Here is a 6,079-nt window from a genome sequence, read left to right as displayed (position 1 = left end):
AGTATTATCTGATTTAAGTGGATTTTTAGGTGAGAGTGGGGTGCAACAATTATGACCTTGGAACTTGGTTCCAGCTTAGTTGATAGTGCTCGGTAATGCAGTTTACCGAGCATATCATGATTTAGCCGGACACGGTTAATACGCTTGTTCGGGAAAGCTTGTACTGAGCACATATCAGAATTCAAGGCCCAAAATTAGTTTTTACGCTAAGGCAGATCCAAGAAGGGCTTAGGGCAATGATGCTATTCCCGTTGGGCCTGGGCCCAAGGGCCTATATGGGTCTTGGGATCTCGGTGCCGTACAACCATATTAAGCATACCAAATCTTCTGCAGGCATAAGTGCAATTGAATACAAACTGATGACCATAAAACATGATTACATCTGATTATAACCCATGCCTATAAGTCCCCATTGAATTTCACACAGTGACCACAGAAAGAAAAAATATAGACAAATCTTTTTCGTTGTTTCATGATACAGATTTGTAGACATTTCTAGTTCTGAAGTACACACCTAAAGAATGATTACCTCTTCAGATTAAAAATAATTAGCCACAACTCATTAGAAACACAAACACCCAAATAAAATTAATTTGGATGTTGCAGCTACATTATGAGCCCTCCATATATTAATAAACTTTTGGTAACATTGAAAACATTAGAATTCTATATTTCTTAAGAACTCCCCAGCCAAAACATATTTACATGCAGTTTTTACCATCAGGGTAGAGCCTTGGAGCTGGCCCAAGCAAAGATATGCACTCAAAGGCTTCAGGAACAGCCTTTCATCATTGTGACTAATGTCTTCTCTATGCCATTGCCTTTATATACAGACTCAAATTACCACAGGCAAGAAATGTGGAATTCACTGCATCTTCAATCAAACATAGAACTTAAGAGAAACTAATATGAAATAATAAACATCTAAAAGAGTTCATTATAGTAGATTGTCACCTAGGAACTGACCAAAGGCAAGGTTTGCCAGACCGGACCTTCAGATCCAGTCAGAAGATTAAGGCCTGACATCTTCATCATTGCCCGTGCAAAGTCCATTCAAAAGTTTGATCCATCATCTGAAGCATAGGTCTTTACCAGTCTCGCAGTCTTCTCATTAGCCATCAATGGCTGATCAGCAAAAAGGAGTCCTCTCCCATATAATAAACTCTGATAGTAGTGAGTATCAAAACCTGCCCCAGATGATATTGAAGATGAATGCCTGCAAGTATGACATCACCACTGCTGACTCACTCATTTCCAATGATGCCATGGATGATGAAGAAGGCCGAGTGGTGGTCCCATTATTGTCTTGGCACCTCATCCTCATCTTAGTTAGGAAATCAGGAGCTATAGTTAGGTCTGGCAGCCCTGTCCCCTTGAAGTTAGACAGACATTTCTGTATTGAATTGACAGCCAATCTTCCGAATGTTGTGTGCACCTTCAGATGATCAAGAAATCGATTCAAACCAAAAAACTTTTTAAACTTTTTTCAACTCCATAAAACACAAGGGACAAATGAGAAAAGAAGAGATCTAGTAACTACCTAGAAGGCTGACTGTTTCTCTTTCATCAAAACCTCTAAGGTAAAAAAGGTGAAGTGTGTGTTATGTTGTCATCTAGTCGTGGAATCATGGCCAATGCTAGGTTGAAATATGAATGAATGCTGTCCCTCCAGCCTGTTAACATTGGATAGAAAGGGCCACCTGCCTGTGATGTCAAACATAGAAGTTTACATCAGAGAACTCCAATAAAAAGAGTTACTAATTGAGAACTGTTCTTTGTTGTCAGTTTTACTGAATTTGGAACAAGAATGGCATTTCAATTTTTTTGAATTTTTCGAAATTTTAGTCCAGAAAAACCAGTACTAAAAAGTGCCCCATACAACTAGTTGACTAAGTAAAGGTGACTGTAACAATTTTTGGAAACCAAAATAGAAAAGATCACTACAAGCATAATCTCAATTCATTTTCCAAACTTTCCCATAATCAATATGTACTTTAAGATCTTATTGATAGGCTCTTCAACATTTAAAAATGTAAAGAGATACCAACTCTTTTAAAGTCTGTTTCTTACAATTTCCCCATGTTTCATTTAAGCATCATTATCCGCAAACAATCATCAAATCCTAAACCTTAAACTGTTGCCAAAACCCTTAGTAAAAGGACCCCTAAGATTAGCAAAACATCTTAAAAGAGAAAGAACATATTAAGATTCAGGATCAAGAACAGACCAGCATAATGCCATCTCTAGTGGCAATAGAGACAATATCAGCACATGAAACTACTCCTGGACAAGCCTTTTCAAGCTCCTCCTTGATGGAATCGATTTTATCAAAACCTCTCAAGGTCTGATTGGGTATGGCCTGCCTCTCTATGGAATGGTTTTTGTCACCATTACTGTCATCCAAGAGGACAGAAGCATCACAGCCCTGATTAAGAAAATCCCACACAACATTATGACCAAAAAAATTAATACCTTCGAATAAATGGCAAGAAATCACAAGAAGAATATTAAATTGCAATAACGTTGATACTCCCACACATCAGAACATACAATTTGCTGTCTTTATAAATCTTTAAATACAAAACTTAAAATGCAAACTAAGAACCACACTACTCACAAGAAAATCAATACAAAACATCACAAAGCCCACATAATTCAGAATCAAAAGACACTTCGTGGGCTATAATATATACCGAGCAACATAAAGAAAATAAAACACCCACATCAGCAAACTAAAAAGCCACAAAATGGGAAAGAAAAAGTCAATTTTTTCCCCGTCTATTCTAGATAACACACCCATATCAGAACAAAAACAAGTAGTCAATAAAATGACCAGGAATCGCTCAAAATCGAGAACCATATTGCCAAACCAGCATGCAAACAAAAAGAACAAATCACAAATCAATAACATACATACACCCACATAAGAAATCAACGTTTAGAAGAGAAAAAAACAATAACAAATCAATACCCAGATGAGAAAAAGACAAACCCATAATGTTAACAACAAGTATAGAGCCAAAAGAAGAACCATTAAGCAAGAAAAAGGGGCAAACAGGTATGTAGTACATCAATGAAGCAGTCGTGGAAGAAAAGGCGTAGGAGAGCTGCAGAGACATTGTTATGGTCGGAGTAGATGGGAGCCATTGAAGTCCTTATAATGGACTCTGCCTGTGGACAATTCTCATGGTAGAAATCGTACTTTAAGCCGGAGATCTCGTCATTGGAAGAAGAAGCTGATTGTGTAGAAGAATTGGAATAATAGAGAGGTGAAGGATAGAAGGATTTGAGGGTTTCGCCTCTTGGGTTGGTCCAAGATAACAACATTGAGATCGAAAGCGCCGCAAAGAACCAAATGGTCTTAGAGCCTGCCATTTTTCCTTCTTCGAGGTGTGAGAGAGAGAAGGAAGGAGAAAGAGCGGGAAAAACGAGCTACGGAAGTTGGGAATGAAATGAAAGTGATTCAGATGCCACACACCATGTTAGAGCATCTCCAGCAGCCTCTCCAAATTTTTGCCTAATTTTTGCCTGTTTGGAGAATGAACAGTGACATTTAGCTTTTAGCTACCCACTTTTTCAAATACACTTTCCAACAGATTCTCTATCCCATTCTCTATCTCATTTAAATATTATTTCTTCATTCATTGTTTATTCTTTTTTAATCATCATTTATTCTTTTTTTAACAACTATATTTTTCAATGAAAAGTGCTATATTCACAACATTTTACGCAATACTTTCACAACAAAATTTATGTGGAAAGTTATTACTAGTTTTAATTTGTACCCATCACTGAAATTATTTTTTTACTCGCCAATATTAACTAATAATAATCTGTTACTTAAAATTTATTGTGAAAATATTGTAAAAATATTGTGGTAGTATTTTTCAATTAGGATTTTTTATTTTTCCCTTATCTCTTTTTTTCCTCCACACGTTTCTTTTCTTTTCTTTTTTCCTCTTTTTTTCTCCTCCACACCTTTCCCTTATCTCTATCTTCTCTAGCACTTTCTCTAGAGCACTTTTCTTTTTTTGTTCTTTTCTTCTCTAGCAGCATTCGGCTGGAGCTCTATTCTTTTTTTTTTCTTTTCTTCTCTAGCAGCACTTCGGCTGGAGCTCTCTCTCACACATGAAGATCGTCCGCTTGTCCTTCTCCCACCACCGCATATCCTCCTCCCCACCAAGGCTCAGATGGGTCAGCTTTGCTTCTTTTTTTTTTTTTTTTTTGTTCTAATTTGATTAGTTTTAAAATTGTGATTTGAGTTTGTATTTTGATTGAGACTGAGTTTAGAGATGTTTGAGAGAAAAGATCAAGAATAGTTCTGTTGTTACCGTTGTAATTATTGAGTGAAAATTAAAAATTTTAATCGGTTGTGATTATTGAGATTGAATTAATTCTTTTGCTCATGAATAGGTCTCTCTCTTTTTTTTTTTTTTTTTTTCTTTTTTTTTTTTTCTGATTTCATTTGGTTTATGAGAAAAATTGTTTTAGTGTTTGGATTGTATTCTGCGTTTTGTAGCCGTTGAGATAAAGAAGAGAGAAAGAGAGTGAAGAAGAAAGAGAAAGGAAGGAAAGAGAAAAAAATATTTTTTTAATTCAACCGGGATTAATTTAAGGAGAAATAATGTTTGCAAAATCTACAGTGATTGCTACAGTGCTCTCCAGACTTGGAGAGCTACTGTAGCAAATCTAAAATTTTTTTGGAGATAGAGAGGCTGCTGGAGAGCTGATTTTGTGTGAACAGTGGCTTTTCTCTCCAAAATTTGGAGATGGCCAGCCCTGTTGGAGATGCTCTTACATTCAGCATTTTTTTTTTTTTTTTTTTTTGTGAGAAAGAGCTTTTGTTTTATTAGACAGACAACTACAACTTCTTTGTCCTCAAAAACATTATTATATATACTATATTATACAACTGTTTATTATAAGTCACGTGAATTTAATCTCTTTTTTTTTCCTTTTTCTTTTTCTTTTTCTTTTTCTTTTTCCTTTACGTGATAATTTTGATTAGAAAAAAAATAGTAATTTTAGTTAATTAAGTGAATAAACTTAAAAAGTTACTTAATTTTTATATAATATTAGTTAATTCATTATAAATATAATAATTTTTTTTTCCTTTTTATGATTACAATTAAACATATGTGATTGTCCATTCCAAATCACTCTTCCTTAGGGTCTTAGAGCATAAATCTTGAAAGAAGCTACCCAACTTAAAAGTCACATCGGATTAAGAAATATAGGACTGGGTTCAAGTTACACTTGATGTAACTCTAATAAATGTTATGACACCCAATAACTTATTATTGAATTCATATTTTGAAAATTTAACCGATAGATTACATTTTCTATATATTTTTAATAGGCATGCCAATTTTCATGCCAATCGGATGTAATATTTACCATTTGATTTTTAAACTTATCTTTTATGTGTTCTTTTAAACTACAAAATCTTAAATTTTAACAATTGATTGATGACATGCCTATTAGTCTTTGATCACCTTGAAATTTTGTAAGCATAGAAAATATATGAAGATAATGTAATATAATGGTAGATTTGTTAAAATTCACATCGAATTAAGAAATATAGGATTGGGTTCAAGTTACACCTGATGTAACTCAAAAAAAAAAAAAGTTAGACAACCCAATAACTTATTATTGAATTCATGTTTTGAAAATCCAACCGTTGGATTACATGTTCTAAATGTTCTTAACATGCATGCCAATTTTTATGTCAATCGAGTGTAATTTACCATTTGATCTTTAAACTCATCTTTTATGAATTATTTTAAATTTCAAAAATTTGAATTTAGACAATTGATTGATGATATGCCTATTAATCTTTGATTGCCTTGAAATTTTGTAAGCATGAAAAATATATGAAGATAATGTAATCTAACAATAGATCTATCAAAATTCACATCAAATTAAGAAATATAAGGTTGGATTCAAGTTACACCTGATGTAACTCTAAAAAATGTTACACCACCCAATAACTTATTATTGAATTCATATTTTGAAAATCCAACTGTTAGATTACCTATTCCATATGGTCTTAACATGCATTCCAATTTTCATGTCAATC

The 6,079-nt window shown here is 33.9% G+C and overlaps 1 pseudogene; it reads right to left on the bottom strand.

The window, feature by feature from the left end:
- Positions 1-515: 515 nt before the first annotated feature.
- On the bottom strand, positions 516-3,479 carry LOC126720606 (putative Peroxidase 48; annotated as a pseudogene).
- Positions 3,480-6,079: the final 2,600 nt, after the last annotated feature.

Source organism: Quercus robur, chromosome 4 (assembly GCF_932294415.1).
Source record: "Quercus robur chromosome 4, dhQueRobu3.1, whole genome shotgun sequence".
Lineage (NCBI taxonomy): Eukaryota > Viridiplantae > Streptophyta > Magnoliopsida > Fagales > Fagaceae > Quercus > Quercus robur.
Note: the sequence above shows the minus strand (reverse complement) of the source record. Positions and strands in the feature narration are given on the sequence as shown.